We start from the raw sequence: 21,742 nt of genomic DNA on the forward strand, positions 1-21,742 counted from the left end.
CAGTATTACGTCAGGAAATATCAAGTTACATGATAAATACATTCAGCAGGTAAAGCTTTTTTTCAAATCTGTGTAGACCATAACAGGAAAATTTGCTGAAATTTTTACTGATGTTAACTTAAAAGGCTCAAGCGCTTCTCTAAGGAAAAAATATTGGTGGACTTCATTGAAAACTTTACCACATTTTCTTTCAAATATGACAAGTAAACCACAACTGGTTATTGTGGACAAAACAGGAAATCACAGACAACTGGATGATGCTATATTTCTAGATAATTTTGTTTTCAAAGACTTTGTATGTATTTTTATAAACCTATGTGCCTTTTTTATTTTTGAAAATGTACATCAGGGATACATTTGATCCAGATATTTTGGTGTATAATTTCCACAGTTTGTTGCTATGGCCATATTAAATAGTCCAATGGGAGTTGTCCAAATATCTGGAGGAAACCCATTTCTAGAGTAAGAATGTCTGTCTGTTTTTAATTTCTACTTTCACATAGTTATTAAAAACCACAGGAATCCTGGGAAGGGACAAAGAGGGGGAAAAGGAGGGGAAACCATTAAACGTGAGGTTCATATTTGCAGCCAGAATAATGAGCCACGGTGGCGCAGTGGTTTGAGTGCAGTACTGCAGGCTACTTCTGCTGACTGCTGTCTGACTGCAATTTGGCAGTTCAAATCTCACCAGGCTCAAGGCTGACTCAGCCTTCCATCCCTCCGAAGTGGGTAAAATGAGGATCCAGGTTGTTGGGGGAGGGGCAATATGCTGACTCTGTAAACTACTTAGAGAGGGTTGTAAAGCACTGTAAAAAGTATATAAGCCTAAGTGCTATTTCTATAATTTTATTTGAAAATGGAGAATCAATATTGCTTTTGGTTTCTTGGCTTTACTTGATTTCCTAGGTTTACTTTGAGCTAAGCTCTTAATGTTATTTAAATATATTTCTGTGTATTTAATTATTTCATGAATTATGTCATTTTCACTTGGCAGTTTTGATACAAAATTTAGTTCAGCAGTTGCTAATCGGAAAAAGAATAATTGTGCTTTTCATGAGCTTTTCATATTTTTTTCTTATAGTTTTTTCATATTAGAAGATATGGCCAGAGAATTGCATTCATTCATATACCCAGATTTTTATCCATGCTCTCCCAGCAAGATAACCAAGGACAGCCAAAATAATCTGTGTGTCAGGCTTTTTAGGATCTTTGGCCTGCCACACTAATATTCTTTTATACTAGTCTGTTTCATTAGTAGGGAATTGGGAGAGGGAATCGTAAGGAGTAGAATGTGTTGTTGTCGAAATAAAAAAAAAATCCTTTCTAGAAGCCCAAGGTCATCTTTTGTCTCTGCACCTCTGAGCCTGACCGGAACTGGATGGGTGGAACTGCCAGCGTCGCAGTGGAAGATTGGACCAGGTGATGGACTTGTGGGTACGGGGCAAGATCATGAACTTTCAACTGGGTGAGAAAACCCAGGAAGCTTTCAGATTCAGGTTTTCCTCAGATGTGCCAACATGTCTCTCTTAATAAATTGGAACTTTAAGGAAAGTTCTGCCTTGAACTCTTTATTTAATTTTGGATGATATTTGGAATTCTGACAGTGTGTGGTTCTGAAATGCATAGAATTACCTTTTCAAGAGAAAACCTAATAAAAATGAGGTGTGAATTTAAGAGCTTTCTTAGTCACTGAATTTTGTTCAAATCCGCAGTGAGTTTGGAAGTTCTCTTAAGGTCAAAATATTTTAGCATGATTGACAGAGCCAAAGGCTTTTCAATATCTATCAAGATAATATCCAAGTACACTAACAGCAAAGATCAAATGCTAGTTTATTCTTGAGCTGTGCAGGAGAAATCAAAAGATGTTCAATAAAAACTGTGGCATGTTAAAAACTAACACAATAATTAGGTTATAAGAGCTTATGATTATCAACAATGTTTTGTTAGAGGCACAGTATATTACATCCCCTAACTGAACAATTGTGGGGGGAGATGATGGTATCAGAGGGAAATGAAAGAAGATACAGACAACAATAAATACATTATTAAAGTTACAATTCACTTCAATAATGCCACTGCTGAATAATAGCACAGAACTTGAATTGACTGTATAAAGCATTATACATTCTGCCTTATATCAGAAACATACAGTTTATGAGACATCCTTTATTGTCCAGTTTTTACCAAGTACACATCACAACATTGAGGCTACCATTACACATAGAAGTTTTCATTTAGTTGCTTTAATGCAGTTGCAGTATTTGTCTCCCTTCTAGCAAGGTTAGTGCCCTTTGCCTTTCACAAAGGGCATTCCTTGGACGTAATACCATTGGATAATAAAAGTACTACTATATAGTAAATAATATTTTAAAAGAGAGATAGGCATTACCATTTGACTTTTTAATCACATGCAAATAAAAGAGTTTATATGATGAAATATATATGACTAAGCTTGCTTCTCAAGAAATTTTATCAGGGTATTCATAAAGAGTCACCTGCAATGTTAACTAAGAATTTTACTTTTACATCTTTTGTCTATCCTGTTCAGTGAAGCTGGAGTGCTGCTAAGTAATTGGTGAATTGCTTTTTAACTTCAACTCCTTTTCCTTAGAAATACATGTGGATTTTCATAAGACAATATTATTGTTTTTACTTTAATAAATGTAATGTAATTACAAGTAATGTAGAAGAAAAAATATCTTAGTTCCCATGTAACTTTGTAGGAAGAGAGTACATTTTGGGACTATAGGGACAAAAATACAGATTCTGGTAGTATATTTTCCAAGTAATAACTTTTATCAATTTAAAAAAATATATTATTATTTTCATTAGCTTATGGGCATTTCAATAAAATGCATTAATCAGCAAAGATGCTAACAGATTCCCGATTTCTTGTCTCAATTTCTACCAAACTGAAATTTAATGGCTAAATTAACAAGATTATTCAGTTATTCCACTGCCATCGCTCAACAGGAATAATATAATGAGATATACACAAGAATATCTGATTTGTTGAAAAGTATATTACGGATACGATATTCCTGAAAAGTTTTTTTATGTAACAAAACAGATATTCATTATTTGAAAATCAGATTGGCTTCTTCTTCAAAGATTAAATATTCTTGAGAGTATTACAGGTGCAAAATCTAGCCATTGAATGGAATATACTTTTTAATGTCTTTCAGTTTATATTTGACTTGGCATCTTAAATCTTGATCTGAACTGCAACAATTTATTTAAATTGGTTAGAAGCTCTTGTTTATTGTTAATCATTTATCTTGAAAGGACTTTTCCTGGATTCTGCAGTTGGCTAGAATTTTTTTTAAAATATTTAGAGGCTGTACAGAAGCTAAATGTTGGTCCGAGTGAAGGAATGGTTGGGGTGAAGATGGAAAACATTCAAAGAATTCTAAATTCTTTTGGTTTTGATAGAAACATCTCCTAAAACTGCTCTTTCATTATTATGCAAATAGTCTTTGATTATGATCATAACTGAGCCAGAAATTAATGTTCTATAGTTATGTTATTTTTGCTCCATTTTATGATCCTTCTTTCCACAGTAGTGAAGTGAACCACTGCAATTGTTATGTTAGCAGCAGAGTTGTTAAGTGAATCTGGTATCCCCATTGACTTTGCTTATCAGAAATTGGCAAAAGATGATCACATGACCACAGGACAAGGGAACCCTCCTAAATATGAGTCAACTACCAAGCATTCCAATTTTTATCATATGACTATGAGGAAACTGCAACAGTTATGAATGTGAAAAATAGTCTCTTTTTTCAGTGTCGTTTAACTTCAAAAGATCATTAAACAAACTTTTGTAAGTCAAGAAGTACCAACACTTTGAATGTTTGATTAGGCCACATCATTAAAGGTAAAAGGTTAAGGTCCCTTTGGGGAGAGGCGGCGGTATAAAAATCTAAATAAAAGTAAAAAAGTAAGTAAAAAGTTACCTTCTGGGAAGCCTGGCTTTGCTGCCTCTGCCCCAACATCTACAACATCCAGTCCTAGTACACAATCAACGATAACAGCTTTGATGCAACCTAGAACCACAGAGACTGAATTTCAACAAATGTTCCAACAACTTCTACAGGGACAAGAGGAAATAAAAAGACAATTAAAAGAGATGAAAGAAGAAATTAAAGAGAACCAGGCCCAAATTAACAAAAACTCACAGAGACTGGATCTTTTGGAGGGTGGGACGGCTGAGATGAGGGAGGGGATGGAAAAGATGCAGAAGGGGAACAAAGAACTTGACACCCAACAAATGAAAATAGAATTTGAGAGAATGTCCTTTTACCTTAGATTTCAAAATGTGGTGGAGACAGATGATGAAGATATAAGGGACATTATGACAAGTATTTTGGCTGAATACATTCAGAAAGAGAAACAACAGATGAGGTGGGAACTAGATCTGGTTTATAGAGTGAACTCAGCTTATGCTAGAACACACAACGTACCCAGGGAAGTACACATCAAATTTCTCAGAAAAAGTACAAGAGATGAAATTCTGAGTGCACAAAGGGGGCAAGCTTTGAAATACCAAGATAGGGAAATAACCATCCTGAAACAGATCCCCAAGAAAGTGAGGGAGAAAAGAAAAAGCTATTCGCAATTGGCAAAGAAACTATACCAGAAGGGGGTCTGGTTCAGATGGCTGATGCCTGAAGGTATGCTAATATTCTGGGAGGACACAAGAATTAGAATTAATACACCCATAGAGGCACAGGCCTTTATGGAAAAAAATAAAGCCTTCCTAGAAAAACCAGATGATTCTACAACAGACATACAGGACACGGGAGGGGCCGGAGCTCTGGCGGCGGCGGGAGATGGGGCAATACCGAGAAAACTCAGATCACAAAAATGAATAAGAAAATCTGTTTGACATAAATGGTTCGAAATTATTAATTGAACTCATATGCTGACTATATATTACTATTTAGTAATGAATTTTGTGTAAATGTATTTTATGTGTATGGAGGGAGCGGGCACCTACCGCACATCGCAACTGCCAAAATTTGTAACCATTCCTCTACCTTTTTCCCTATTATTTTTTAAAAACCAATAAAACTTTGTTTTTTAAAAAAAGGTAAAAGGTTAAGGTTCCCCTCGCACATATGTGCTAGTTGTTCCTGACTCTAGGGGGTGGTGCTCATCCCCGTTTCAAAGCCGAAGAGCCAGCGCTGTCCGAAGATGTTTCTGTGGCCATGTGGCTGGCATGACTAAATGCCAAAGGTGAACGGAACGCTGTTACCGTCCCACCAAGGGTGCTTCCTATTTTTTCTTTTTGCATTTTTAAATGCTTTCAAACTGCTAGGTTGGCAGAATCTGGGACAAGTAATAGGAGATCACGCCATTACGCGGCACTAGGGATTCGGACCACCAACCTTTCTAATCGACAAGCTCAGCATCATTACAATTTGTTGAATAGCTAGTAAAAACTAGAAAAAATATTACATATGACGATGCAACCAATGTAAGAACATAGATTTTAATATAGCATTTTAAACAAATTAGCAACAGAATAAATAGAAATTTGCAGTAACTGAGACAGCACCAACCATTTTATATCTTAGATGTAGCACCATCCAAGCTACATATGAACCTGTAACTTCATGCCTACCTATCATCCCTACTACAATTGGCCATTACTATTTTCACAGCTTTTACAGATTGCTCTAATCTGCCCATTTCTGGGCCGTGTAAATGAGCAAACCAATAAAAAAGTCTTGATAGTTAAAAAGATCTCAAAATAGTTCATTCAAAACATAATAAAGATCATAAAAAAGGAGTTAGTTGTGATCTATAAAAAACTCTATTCATTATGTGTGGGAAATGAAGTTTATGGTATATAATTACTTTGCTATAAGCTTTTTTGGAGTGGTTAAGGGAAAAGATCCATTATAGAATTAAATTTAAAATAGTATTGTCAATAATCACTATGATATTAGTTGTTTTTATTTTTACAAAATTCTTTGCATCCCACTTTTTTATTATGGTTGTAATAAACAGAAAATAATATCCATGGTGTTTGTTCTGAGCTGTGGTGGCGCAGTGGCTAGAGTGCAGTACTGCAAGCTACTTCTGCTCACTGCCAGCTGCCTGCAATTTGGCAGTTCAAATCTCATCAGGCTCAGTCGTCCATCCTACTGAGGTGGATAAAATGAGGAGCCAGATTGTTGGGGGCAATAGGTTGACTCTGTAAAACACTTAGAGAGGGCTGTGAAGCATTCTAAAGTGGTATATAAGTCTAAGTGTTATCCTATAAATAGGGCATGCTCTGACAAGATGGTTTGCCACCACACCAAACCATGGACCTCCAAAGGTCCTTTTAATTTAACCCAGCTCTAGGAAAAGTCTTCAAATGCAGCTTTACTAGTTTGCTCCACATCTCAATTGTGTTGGAGATTTGCAAATGATGTGGGGAATCATAGACTGGATGTCAAATTGTCAGAGATAACTTGCAAATGGGGCAGATGTGGGTATGGCAGAGTTCATTACTACAGTCTACACTAAGGTCCAACAAAGGCCTATTCTTCAAAGAGGAAGAATATCCTCTTAGACATTGGCAATAGTAGTCTCCATATTGGCGTGTGCGTGCGTGTGTGTGTGCGTGTGTGTGTGATATTTAATGTTAGCTAGCCCAGCACCTTTAAATGGAAAATTTATTATCCTAGACTTGCAAAACAGATGTCACAAAATGTCCCCATATGTGCAAGAGATGCTTCCCAGACCTCTTTCCTGGAAGTTAAAAAACTACTCCAAGGGGCAGCAATGTTTGAACTAAATAAGACGTGTCTCCCACATCCTGTTTTTATTTCTGTTTGGTCTTGGTGAAAATGCTTTAGGCTCTGTGTATGTGTGGTAACAGTGCCTGTGTTCTGCTGACTTTATTACATGGATATATTCTGCTTTTATGGAAGAGGAACTATGCCCTCTGCCACTTGTGGCTGGTGGACTCTTAGAAAGAACAAATTGCATTCTTCTGTAGAAATGGTCCAAGAACTCTGTTAGATACTTGCTCTAACTATAGTGGTTTCCATCAAGGTCCTCTGTTCTGACGGGAACAGAGGTTTAATCCTATTGGTCGAAGGGTCTGACAGCTCTATAAAAGGGCTGCTGTCAGACTCAACCTTCGCTGGATTGTTCTCACTTGTTGTACTTAATAAAGAACTGTTGTTACTGTTAAGCCTGTGTGTGCCTATCCATTACCCAATCTAACACTGGTGACGAGGATGGGATTGGAAGGCAACTAGGTGAAACCTCCAAGCCCTGGGCCTAGAGGTGACCGGTATCAAAGCCTTGAAAGACGACGGCGCTGAAGCCATCTTTAAGGAGTTCGAGGACATCTTTGGCACCAGTCTCGGTAAGTATGTGGGGACTCCAATTTCCTTTAGTTTGGACCCTAACATAGCCCCAATAAGGCTAAAACCCAGGAGAGTACCTTTTGCTCTCCGCCCCAAAATTGACAGGGAAATTGACAGGCTCGTAGGCCAGCGAATCCTAGAGCCGGTCTAACACACACTCTGGGAGACTCCTATAGTGACACCTGTCAAATCTGATGGGTCTGTCCACATCTGCGTGGACTACAAGTGCACAATAAATGAAGTGCTACAACAAAGCGCCTACCCTGTACCCATTGTACAGCACCTCTTTCATTCATTAGGCTCCGGAAAATTTTTCGCTAAATTGGACATGGTGCAGGCATACCAACAATTGCCTGTAGATGGCACTATGGCAGACGCCCAAACCATTGTGGTTTGAATTTGAATGCAGGGGTGCATTCATATGTCACCGCCTGCAATTCGGCATTAGTATCGCCCCTGGACAGTTCCAAAGCGTCATGGAATGGTTTTTGCAGGGGATTCCAGGAGTCATCCCCTATTTTGACGACATCTTGGTATCGGCTTCAAATTAGGCGCAACTTTTAAAACGTGTACAAACAGTTTTGGCTCGAATTAGAGACAAAGGCCTCCATCTAAAAAAAGAGAAATGCCAAATTAACATGCCAAGGGTTGAATTCTTAGGGTACTTAATCAATGGCTCTGGGATTCACCCGACCACACAAAAAATCAAAGCAATTCATTACTCCCCCACACATCACAATCAAACCGAGCTGCAGGCATTCCTTGGGCTCCTTAATTTCTACAGCATCTTTCTTAAACAGAAAGCCACCGTTGTCGAGCCCTTACACCGTCTCCTGGCTAAGAATGCAAAGCGGTCCTGGGGAAAAGCCGAGGCAGCCGCATTTGCTGTGGTAAAATGACTCCTGTCAGCGGATTCCTTCCTGGTACAGTACAGCCAGACCCTGCCGTTGGTGCTTCCTCGTTCTGCATCGGCACAGTCCTCAGCCACCGCATGCCCAATGGAACCAAAGCCCCTATTTCATTTTACTCCAGGACCTTGTCTGCCGCAGAGCGGACCTACAGCCAGCTGGACCGTGAGGCTTTGGCTGCAGTGGCCGGAGTAAAGAGGTTCCATGAGTATCTATATGGCCGGGACTTCGAACTGGTTACGGACCATAAGCCATTGTTGGGCTTACTGTCTGGGGACCAACCTACCCCAGTGTCATTATCACCCCGCATGATCAGATGGACCATCTTCCTAGCTGTCTACTCCTACCATCTCATCCACTGACCAGGGTCCACTTTGGGGCACACTGATGCTCTCAGCCGCTGCCCGCTGCCTGAACTTCTCACTGACCCTACCCCCGAGACACCAGTCCTCCTCATTGACTGCCTTGAGACTGGGCCTGTCTCATCCAGTGATGTTGCCATCACGTTGCAAAGGACTCCACCATCAAACAAATTTTGAACTGGGTGTGGAGTGGGTGGCCCAAGGGGCCTGTTGAGGCTGATTTCAAAATGTATTTTGCCAAACGCGATGAGTTATCGGTTGTAAATGGCTGTTTACTGTGGGAGGACCAGGTTGTTGTTCCACCCAAACTGTGCATTACAGTATTAGAGGCTTTACACGTAGGGCATCCTGGAATTGTCAGGATGAAGTCTTTGGCTAGGAGTTACGTGTGGTGGCCTAACATGGACAGGGAGATCGAAGAATGGGTGGCTACCTGCACACCATGCCAGGAGTCCAGACTAGCTCCCTCAGAGGCACCCGCTAAGGAGTGGGAGCAACCTCAAGCACCATGGTCTAGAGTGCACATTGACTTTCCTGGCCCATTTCATTGCCAGACATTTCTCGTAGTTGTGGATGCCTACTCAAAATGGTTAAAGGTAGTCCTGATGACCTCCACTATGGCAGAAGTGGTCATCAAGTTGCTATGGAGACTTTTCTCCATGCACGGCCTGCCCGATGTCTTGGTCTCGGACAATGGGCCCCTATTCACAGCCATGCAATTTGAGACCTTCCTAGCAGCTCAGGGAATCAGGCATGGCCTGGTCATGCCATTCCATCCGGCCTCCAATGGTCAGGCAGAGAGAATGGTGAGATCTGCAAAAGAGGCCCTCTCTAGGATGGGCCCGGGGGATTGGCAAACACGGGTTGACCACTATTTGCTAATTCAGCACATCACACCCAGTGCCACTACAGGGAGAAGCCCCTCCGAGCTTCTCAGGGGTCACCGGCTAAGGTCCCACCTAGACCGGCTACACCCCCAATTATTCTACCTCATCACCCCCAGACTCCACAAGCAAGATTTGGACATTTAGCGTAGGGGATTCGGTATACGCCCACAACTACACGGGGAACTCTGTGGATTCCTGCCACAGTGATAGGCATCACTGGCCCTCGCTCTTATCTCCTAGAGCTCAAGGACAGTAGGAATTGGAGAAGGCATATTGACCAGTGGCCGCCTCTCCAACTCCACTCTTAGACAACCAGAGGTAACTCCTGCACGAGTTAGCCAAAGCCCTACCCAAATGGAGCAAACACTCACTCCTTCCCTGGCCAACTCAAGCCCAAGTGTACCGGGAAACTTACCGGTTTTTGTTGCAGGCCTGCAGCGAGCTCTGAGCAAACCAGCTCTAGAAGCTACAGCCACGGCCTGTGAAAGGTTCCAGGAGCTTCCACCAAGCAGAGCTGCAGAGCAAACAGCTCCGTCCGACCTGTCCAAGGAAACCCCTTCTACTGAACTGCGCAGGTCAGGCAGAGCTACCCAAAAGCCCGCCTACCTGCGTAACTACGTAACAAGTAGGATTGTTCCATCCAAGAGGGAAGGGGTGTTAGATACTTGTTCTAACTACAGTGGTTTCCACCAAGGTCCTCTGTTCCGGCGGGAACAGAGTTTTGATCCTATTGGTCGAAGGGTCTGACAGCTCCCTATAAAAGGGCTGCTGTCAGACTCAACCTTCGCTGGATTGTTTTCACTTGTACTTAATAAAGAGCTGTTGTTACCGTTAAGCCTGTGTCCCTATCCATTACCCAATCTAACAAACTCATTTTCAAAACTCTTCCTGTACCAGCTCTATTAAGACCAAGGAAGTTGGTATCAGTAAAAATTATTTTAAATAAGTTTTTTTTACTAAATGCAATGATTGATAGAACAGGTGACTAAATAAAGCTACCATCAGAAAATGACTTCCAGGACTGTTCATGGAGATGCTCAACTATCCAGGTCGTGGTTGTCCCAAAGCAGTGAGTGATGGGATTAAAAAAAATATTACCGGTTCTGTGGGCGTGTCATGGTGGGCCTGGCATGGTTGGTGGGCGTGACATCACTTGGTGGGCATGGCAGGGGAAGGCTACTGCAAAATCCCCATTTCCTCCTGATCAGCTGGGACTCAGGAAGCAGAGAATAGATAGAGGCGAAGCCAGTCAGTAGTATTTACCAGTTCTTTGAACTATTCAAAATTTCCACTACCGGTTCTCCAAAACTGGTCAGAACCTGCTGAATACCACCTCTGTCCCAAAGGTGTTTTTCAGAAGGTGACTGGACTTTCTTGCTTCTTCAGTTCTTCAGCGAATGATGCGGAATGGAAGTTCTAATTGATGGTGGAGCTTGGAATGGGTTCCATTCCCCAACTTTTCATCAGAACTGAAACAGCTTATTGGATGAGGTGAAATGTTTTCAAACAAAAAATCCAAGAAAGCTCAGTTGCCTTTTGAAAAGCACCTTTGGGACTTGTAGGACTGGTTCTCTAATCAGTTTTGACAACCTCCCACCTACCAATCTAAATCTAAACAATAAATACAAACTCAAAGTAAATCGCTCCAAACTCGATTTCAGAAAATACCACTTCAGCAACAGAGTGGTCAACGCCTGGAATGCTCTACCTAACTCCATTGTCACATCCTCAAACTTGAACTGTCTTCCGTGGACCTCACCCGACTCCTAAGAGGTCCGTAAAGAGGGTGTGCATAAGCGCACCAGCGTGCCTAATGTCCCTGTCCTACTGTTCCCATTCATTTCTTTAGTTCATATCCAAGTTTATATTTATACCTGTTATGTACATGTTAGACAAACTAATAAATCCAAAATACATATGCACCCCCACCAATTTGGGCATTCTAAATTTATGTGAAGTGAGAAGTTAAAGGTCTGAAATTACTTTTTTCTGTACCAGGTTTCTATCTGAGAATGACTTCCTTATTCCAATGCCAAGTTTCATCAACTCTCATATTGTTAACTTTCAAAAACTACTTTGGAGAGACTTCCAAATATGAATTAAAGCCATTGGTTATAGATTTGTGTATTACAGATTGGTTTACTTGTTTTATTTTTATTACTCATTTATTTTTATACTGTGGGACATTTTATTGTACGTTTCTGGATGTGCTCTATACCACTGACAGGATTCCAGTTGCATTTGAGATAAATCCAATAAATAAATAAATTAGACAAAATGTCTCTAACAGTTGTTATTTGTCTAAGTAGTTTTTTTAATGTTCCCACAATTGTAGCATATACTTTTAATGCACAAAGTCCTTAGGGGTCATTTAAACCAGAAGGTATTCAAAACAAAGTGTTCTGAGAAACCTTGGATTTCCTTAAAATGTTTTACTATGTTTCCAAAATCAGACATTCTGATTTTTTCCCCTTCCTCTAGATTAAATTGGAATAAATACATTAATCATGCACAATATTTTAAAAGAAAAACTGCTGTTTTGCTCAGTTTGTTTTAAAATATTGCAAGCAGCAGTACAGCGGTTGAACCAACAGCAATGTAGTTAGAGTACTTTTTTGGCAAATACAGATATCTCTAATTGGCATTTGGCACCATAACATCTTGCAATCTTCTGCTTTCCATTGCTTGTTCTCCAAGATATCTTATAATTCATAGATACATAAATCTTGCTGACCCAGAGAATTGCCTGGCAGGCATTGTATAGCAAAAGTTACTGGATTATTATGTCTACCACCATGTATCCTGAGAGATCCAGTATTATAGAAGGAGAGTCTAAGATGTTATTTCTAAGACACCATATACTGCCAAAATCCCGGCGCACAGGCTGGATGTGTCACACGCCGGCCATGCCCATGCCGAGTTTAATGAAGGGGAGAAAAGTACCAATATGTCACATGATCCGCCATGACAACCTGACACCCTTGCTATATACCAATCTCTTTTATTCCATTTCAAGACATTTCTCCTTTAAGTTTATTTATTCAAAAAGGTTGTATCCAGTGGTGGGTTCCTATTTATTTTACTACTGGTTTGCTCATGTGCGCACGCTCACATGATGCTTCTGTGCATGCACAGAAGCATCTGAGTGGGTAGGCGGAGCCTCCTGCCACTGCCACTATTGGTTTGCCCAATCTGGGCAAACCAGCAGCAACCCACCTTTGGTTGTATCCAATGGTTTTCCCTCCCAATGATATGGCATTAAATGGGGTTTTACAATAATGAGGGTGGTTATTTGGGGTACCTGAATGCCAAAACATATGTAGGCATAATGCAACCAAGTAAGGTCAACATTTCTCTTTGAATTTATCTTCTAAAATCTATTGCGGGGGGGGGGGGACAGAGCAACACCACACAATTAACACACTTCCTATTTGACTTTTCAATCAGAGATTCTTGGGAAGGTTGCTTTAAAACTATGGATACGTTAAAATTAAAGGAAACAAATCTCAGTTAAGTCTGAAAAGAGCATCACCTAGCAACACACCAAGGATATAATGAGATACTATTAAAAACTAAGAAAAACAAATCAAGTTCTTGGTAATATCTGCCATTTGAGGATGATCTCTTAATATTGTTAAGAAACAAAAAAACTGTTATAAAACATCAACTGATGGTGTGAAATGGAATAGTTGGCCAAAAAAAAACCTATTGCTAATCATTAAAGCACATTCCTTATATGGATCAGCCAACACTCATCTATTTTCCTCGTGTATGTAATTTAAGATTGTCCTGATTTCTGATAGGTGTGCCATATTATATATGCATTATATATGCATTTATCAAATAAATTCAAATAGTCTAGGTGCAATAAAAGAGAAATTCAGAAGGCTAAAATTAAAACATAAAATAAATGGAATCAGAGTTGACTTAGATTTGCATTGTCATAAAGCTGTAGACAATCCAAAATGAAGGAAAAGGAAAATATTCCCAGGAAGTAATTTAATACAATGGAATTCTAAAATATGGGCAGCATGCCAGGTCAAATGAAATGCTTGCCGAATTCCAGCATCCCGTTACTCTTGGTGACTAACCAGATGCCGATGAGAAATAGGGTATGAATACAATGGTTCTCTTCCATTATATTTCCAGGAATAATAGCATCGTTAAAGATAGCATAATAACTAATGGCTGTTAATAGCTTTATCCATTTGAAATGTGTTTAATGATCCTATGGAGCGATCAAAGTTAAGGTAAGGACTACAACATTTCTGTAACAGATTTGTTCCCTATGCTATCCCTCTGGAAAACTTGCAAGATTCAGTTTTCTTGCCATGTATGTGTATACAACTGGACTAGACTGTGTTTTTTCTCTGTGTCATATAGTATATGTGACTATATGCATAATTTTGTATTTATTTTTTATTTGCTTGTTAATTTATAGTTTTGTGGGGATTCTGTAGTATATATTGGAAGTGGTGACCCTTTAAGAGTTGTATGCAATGAAATTTCATTTCAATCTATGCCGATTAGTGTACATTCAAAGTGACAATAAAGTTATTCTAAGTCATTTAACAAATCAGAGAAAGATATCAATATCATGTAGCTTATAATTGTTACTGTTGTGTGCCGCCTAGAGTTGCTTAAAATGAGCAGCTATATAATTTTTTTCCAGAAATAAATAAATATATCTTGCATATTTTTGTATGTATTGGAGTTATCTATTCTATTTATGGATATTCTATAGGAAGGGAGCCAACTATCATCAGTTTCAAGAGGAGCAACTTTGGCTGAAGTTGAATCATAAGGGAAGCCAAACAGATATACAAATAAAGTAATAAACACTATGATGGCAATCCACAGATAACTAGCCCTCAGAAGAATTTACAATTACAATAAATCCTTTATTTAAAGGGTTTAAATGTATTTATAAATTTATTCTTTTTTGTATAAGAAAGGTTTTTAAAATGTTCAAAGACCAAAATAAATACAAACTAAAATAATGTCAGTTCAGAATACAGAGGCAATGGGTGCACCATTGGAAGACTTAAGTCAGGGGTGTCCAAAGTTGGGAACTTTAAGACTTGTGGACTTCAACTCCCAGAATTCCCCAGCCAGCATGGCTGGCTGGGGAATTCTGGGAGTTGAAGTCCACAAGTCTTAAAGTTCCCAACTTTGGACACCCCTGACTTAAAGGATCAGAATGGGGAGAGAACATCCTGGAAAAATTCTACAGAATTGGTAAAAGTCAACATTGATATCAAACAATTAAAATAATCTGTTTAAAGTCATGGTAGGTTTGGATTTAAAGTCAGGTGGGTATTATTTGTTTCTGTTAGCTGCAAAGTTGTGTCTGACCCATCGCAACCCCATGGACAATGTTGCTCCAGGCATTCCTGTCCTCTACCATCTTTTGGAGTCTATTTAAGCTCACGCCTATTGCTTTGGTGACTCCATCCAGTCACCTCATTCCCTATTGTCCCCTTTTGCTTTTGCTCTCAATCTTTCCCAGCATTAGGTTCTTCTCCAGTGAGTCCTTCCTTCTCATTAGGTGGCCAAAATATTTGAGTTTCATCTTCAGAATCTGGCCTTCTAAAGAACAGCCAGGATTGATTTCCTCTAGGACTGACCGGTTTGATCATCTTGCAGGATATTATTAGTAGAATATTAGAGGGGGATGGAATGGGTCAGCGGTTAAAGACATTGAATTTGTCAGCTGGCAATCTGACAGTCCAGGTTCAAAACCAAGCGCTATGTGATGGGGTGAGTTCCTGTTCCAGCTTTTCCCAACCTAGCAGTTTGAAAGCATGCAAATATGACTGGACAAATAGGTACCGCTTCAGGGGAAAGTAACAATATTCTGTGTACCTTGGTCATATTGGCCACATGACCACAGAAATGACTTTGGACAACACCAGTTTCCTTGGCTAAGAAACAGAGATGAACACTTCCCCCGAGAGTGGGTAGGGGGACCCTTTATCTTTGCCTTTATTATTAATACAATGTTATTTCTTGCAAACTGATAGACTTTGAAACTTTCTTCTCATATTTTCACTGCCAGTTTTCTTTCTCTTCCTAAGAAGGCAGGAAGTAAAAATAATTTACAATAAGAATGAGATTAATTTTTACACTGCAGTAATTTCAAGAAATGATAAAAGTTAATATTTTTCCATAGGCTAAATTATATTTTTGCTTCCTTCCTACTTTAATGGGGAGTAGACATTAACTCTATACATTAACCCATAAATAATATTACCCAGAGATGTGTTCATTCAGCTTACACAAATACTAAGCCCCAATAATTCCTCCAGCAAAAAAGCTTTTTATGCAAATGGTACAAAAACCTTGAAAACAATACTGCAGACCTGCTAATTCTTTTATTTGGAAACTGTTGCTATAGTTCAACTACTGAGATGAAACAACTCATTTCATGAACAGTAAGAGACAATGGTAAATTATAGACTGCTCGTGTTCCTCCAATAGGCTGTAGAAAATGCAGTATATGATCAGTCCTGAAAAAAGCAGAATTTCCTTAAAGGAGCAATTCATTTACTTACAAGAATAGGAAATATTCTGGCCTAATCTTTTCTGATGTTTTAGAATATAGAAAGAACTGGAGTTCACTCTCTTGTCATCTATATAGTTCATTCTCTGTGTTGGTAATAAAGTAGAATGAGAAAAAGTGTATATTTGGAAAGGTATAAATTCTATAAATGTAAAAAGTTAACTCATGCTGGTCTCTTGTAGTTTTACCAAAAAGCAGAAGAAGCACAGCTGCCCCAAAAAACCCACCCAGATTGTAGTTTAATGAAAAGAAGGACTAGGGGTGACATGAGAGCAGTGTTCCAATATCTCAGATATTGCCACAAAGAAGAGGGTGATCAATCTATTAAACAAATCACCTGAAGGCAGGACAAGAAGCAATGGATGGAAACTAATCAAGGAGAGAACCAACCTAGACCTAAGGAGAAATTTCCTAACAGTTGGAACAATTATTCAGTGGAATAACTTGATTCCAGAAGTTGTGGATGTTCCAACGCTTAAGAAATTGGACATTAAAATATTATAGAATTTTTTGCTTGGTCCCTTCAAATTCTGTTATCCTGACACACACAAAACTGCAATTTTGACTGTTGTGCGATTTTAGTATCCCATAAATATGTTCTTCAAATATTTTATCTAACGGAGTAAGTTGCTTATAGTTTTACCTGAGATTTCTTTTTCGGAAAGTTGTGATTATTATTACATTACAAAATGATACCATCAGCAAAACCAAATCAGAATTCAGTGATGTCTATGATTGACTCGTATTTTTTAATTAACACCTTGAAGAGAGACTGCTTAGCCAAGCTACATCTTCCTGTTTACTATTGCAAGCTGTGAAATAACAAACTTTCTGCTCTAACTCCAAGTAGGCAATTATTTCCTTGTTTTGTCTCAGCAGGTACCCAATATCTGCTGGACATCTAATCCTCAACAATATGTAACCCCCTTGCTAATCAAGTTGGAGTGGGGGCGAGATGTTGCATGGCTTGCCCAACAAAAGCAACTTCTTTGCAAATTGAATTTCCAGAGGACAGTTCCAGAGGACTTGGAAAAGACCTCTGGTGCTGTAAGAGTGGATGCGATTTTAATAAATATCATCCAGTTTATTTCAGTCCTGGTACTTCCCTTATTTTATGTATTTACAGGACTTATATGGCCGCCCATTGGACACAATTCATATATTGTGAGTCTAGGTCAGGGGTGTCCAAACTTGGGAACTTTAAGACTTGTGGACTTCAACTCCCAGAATTCCCCAGCCAGCATGCCTTTGATTATTTTTATGAATTGTTGTGAATCACCTAGACCAGGGGTGTCCAAACTTGGGAACTTTAAGACTTGTGGACTTCAACTCCCAGAATTCCCCAGCCAGCATGTCTTTGGTTATTTTTATGAATTGTTGTGAATCACCTAGACCAGGGGTGTCCAAACTTGGGAACTTTAAGACTTGTGGGCTTCAACTCCCAGAATTCCCCAGCCAGCATGTCCACAAGTCTTAAAGTTCCCAAGTTTGGACACCCCTAGTCTAGGTGATTCACAACAATTCATAAAAATAACCAAAGACAAAAGTATCTCTTCCTCAGGCACCAGACTAAACATCCTCTTAGCTTATCCTCCATCCTAGCCTAATGCTAGGTCTTCACAGCCCTTTGGTAGCGTACAAAAGTACTGATTTCAGGTGGAAAGTTTTTCCAAAACACTGAGAAGGCTCATCTCCAAAGTCCCATCAATTGGCAGCATTCGCAGGAGGGTGGGATAGTAGAGAGACCTGGAGCAGAGTCACCTTATCTATCCTAATAAGATAGGCAGATGCCCTTTGGGAGAAGTGCAGGAAATCTGGCCCTGTACAATGTAGAGCTTTAAATGTATAGCCAGCACCTTAAATTGTATCTCGAAAACAGCCCTGGTCAAGAGTGTCACCTGTTCTCTAAAGATCCAGTTTGGTGTAGTGGTTAAGATAGTGGCCTAGAAACCAGTAGACAATGAGTTCTAGTCCCAGCTTAAAGATGAAACCTGTCTGACTTTTGGCCATTCCCCCTTTCTCCGTCCAATTCATTTCACAGAACTGTTGTGGAGAAAATAGGACAAGTTAGGAATATTAGCTATGTTCAGTTGAATTATTTATAAAAATAATAAAGGAGGGAAATGTGTGTGTGTGTGTGTGTGTGTGTATCTTGCTACTTTGGTATCTTTCCTACAAATTCTAAATTAGCTGGCATCACAAAAATTTCTGAAAACCAAGTGCAAAGCTTTGTTTTCAGATGGAAAGTACACCAGAACCTTCTACTTTTCTGCAAAATACAGAATTATCAAAATAATGCAAATACTCTAATAAAAATATCAAAGACCCTAAAAACATTTGGAATGATGATTGTAACCCTTCATGCAAGTTCTTCATATTAATAAGGACAAACAGTAGCAGTTCATCCCTGCATTTTTTTTTAAAAAAAACTTTCTTTCCACAGAATATATTGCTTAAAACAAATATAGGTGAGGAATTTTTGATTTAGAATATCAAATAAAGGTAGTGATAGGCTAAATTGCAAATCCCTGATCGGTTCTGTATTTAAACTGGTCTATTTCTAAAATGCCACAGAAAGATTAAAGTTATACTGAATGACATTTATTTATATTATTACATATGATATCAAACCAGTGGATCATGAATTGCTTATGTGGATTTCAAAGCAAAATATTAGTTCGCTCAATTACCAGTCATTTCTAAAATTGATATATTGAGTACTGAACATCAGGCCTTAGCATTAAATTAGACTTGCATTCAAAATATACAAGAATTCATTTGTATGTATGTTCCATCCAATAGTGCATTCATTTGAAAGGCTGAATTTAAGATGAACAGAAAAAAAACAACCCTCACCTGCCAGCATTATCATATTCTGAGATAATCTAATTCTTCCATTATAAAATTAAGTGCGTAGGAAGAAAAACCTAAGCTTCCTTTTCTATGGATGCAGTCATAATGCTCTGAATTCCAAAGAGGTTTTTGCAGAAAGTAAGAGGGAAATAATGCCAGCATTTTTTAATGCTGGATAGTCAGAATTTTCCATAAATTCATCAGAGGGCCTCCCTGGAAAAAAAATGGTAAGGAAGGAGAGTCATAAAGCAGCATCACTATTACTAAAAATCTTGCTAAAACATCTGAAAATTATTTTATGAGGCATGATTATGGGCTGGCCTTGAATGTGTCATGTTTTTGTTCTAGGAACTATTCTCGTATTGGCTTCAATCCTATATTAGTCATGCAGCAATTTGTGAGTTGACCTGCCACATAAATTGGTTAAATAAATAAATAATACTCCTGGAGGGAGTAGCTACAAGGACTCATTAAAACATGTTATAATCCACCTGACAGTTCTAAGACCCCTTTCAAAGCCCACATAAAATGAATCTATTTCAACCCATTGCATGCCTGGAGTTATTCAGAGACATTGAGAATGAGTTGGGCGAGCATAAATTTTATCAATGAATGAATTCTTCAGCCATGGAGATCTGGTCATTCCAGAAAGTTCATGTAGCAGAGTAGAATAGGTAGAACCTCCTGCTTCATCATCCCATCTCAGGGTTCCCACCATTTGTTGATGATCCATCCACACACCAAACACCAACAGCCTCTTTATTCCATCTTTGGAAAAGAAAAGCGAACTATGGATGTCACAGTATTGAAAAAAGCCAGCAACGGTCCTATGGGAGTGTTGACAGAAAACTGTCCTTAAATTAAAAAACTCTAAAACAATAGTTTAAATACAGAATGTTCTTAGGAGAATTGTTGTACTTTAAAATATAATAAGGCCAGTAACATTATTAAAGAATAGTTGGCAAACACGAGATTCATGCTGTAACCTTAAGTTTATCAAATTGCAATAAGATTACTGCAATTAGTGTTACAATGGTTTATTTCTTAAAAATACAGCTAAATGTGCTTGTTCTAAAACAAAACATAAATCCATCTAAAACTTTCTTTAGCTCCAGAAACAACTCCCCTAGTATGAGATAGTTAAAGTTTGCAACAAATATAATCCTGAAACTCAAGTTATTCTGGGATGTCAGCTATTTTTAAAAAGGAAGTTAGATATGAAACTAATTCTGAATCAACGTTGTCCAGATTTCCACGAAAAATATAATAGAATAGAATAGAATAGAATTCTTTATTGGCAAAGTGTGATGGGAAATACAAGAAATTTGTTTTTGGTGCATATTTTCTCAATGTACATAAATATACAAAATACATTCATCAATAATCATAAGGCACAACACTTAATGATAGTCATAGGGTACAAACAAGCAATCAGGAAACAATCAATATCAATGTAAATTGTAAGGATACAAGCAACAAAGTCACAGTCATGCAGTCATAGATGGGTGATAGGAACGATGAGAAGACTGATAGTAATAGTAGTGCAGCCTTAGTGAATTCCCTTAGTGGTGAGGGAATTATTTGTTTAGAGGAGATAATGTGTTCCAAAGCAATAAGAGACAATGCAGTTTAGATATTTTGTTTAAGAGTTAGAGGATGAAGACAGCTCATCCCTAATAGTTCCCAGTGTGTCTATTTTATGGTGCAAGTAGTTTGCTTTAGTTTGGCAAGATTTCTGTCTATAGGAGAGAAAAAATTAAGAAAACTGCTTAGAAGAATCTCTATGTGTCTTTCTTGGATTTTGGAGCTTGACATAAATGGTTAAAATTCAATTCCTTTTCAAAGTGTGTCCTATGGGCAATGTATGTAAAAAGAGAGATGGCTTGAAAAGTACCATTCTTACTTTTCTCGATATCTCCCTTTGAATACCTATGACAGAAATATGTGCATTGGAAATGATAGCCATGGCTCAGGTGGCTCAGTTCACCATGCGATGGAGACACATTGGCATAAATTCTTGTTCACACAATATGCTTAAATAAAGTTTACTAACACTTAACTTTGGTTAGTTTTTTTATGGTTTAGTCTGTGGTACAAACCTACTTCACTCGATCATGATTCCATGTAAGGTTTATAGTTCAAGTTTAATCAATTAATCTTAGAAACCGGGAATAATTTTGTATACCAGGGTAAGCACTTTGTATGAATACATCTTAACTTTGTTCTACCTAAGCCAGCAAAACTGAATTGAGCCAGGCCATGTTTCCAAATAAAATACATACAAATATTCCTAGGGTAGAATTTATAAGAAGAAGAAAAGGAATAGTTCCATTGCATTAGGCCAAGATCCATTCTAGTCAAGAATGAATTCTCACAATCGCTAATAAGGTGAGGTCAGGAATATTATTTGCCTAAGACAAAAACCCCTCATTTCATAGCATTTCCTAATTTTGCTAGATCTTCCTATTGGGTCATCCTATATTCATCCCACTGCTTGCCCTCTGTCCGAATCATTTTATGTCTTCCTGCTAAACTGCACATACTTCCAACCAGAAATAACACTGAATTTTAAAGACCAGTAATCCTTGAACAATTGTCCTGCACAAATTTATCCATATTCATTTGTAGCACTCCATTCATAATATAAAACATATTGTGAAACAAATTCCATAAACACATTAATTTTTAAAAATCAGCTTCACAGGATGGCAAATCTCCGATCATAATATTTTGAGTAAGTCCATTTTTAAAGTGCCAAGATGTTAATGTATTTTATACCTGTTCTTTTCTTGACATTATT

This window comes from Natrix helvetica (genome assembly GCF_964273705.1).
Source record: "Natrix helvetica genome assembly, chromosome: Z".
Taxonomy (NCBI): Eukaryota; Metazoa; Chordata; class Lepidosauria; order Squamata; family Natricidae; genus Natrix; species Natrix helvetica.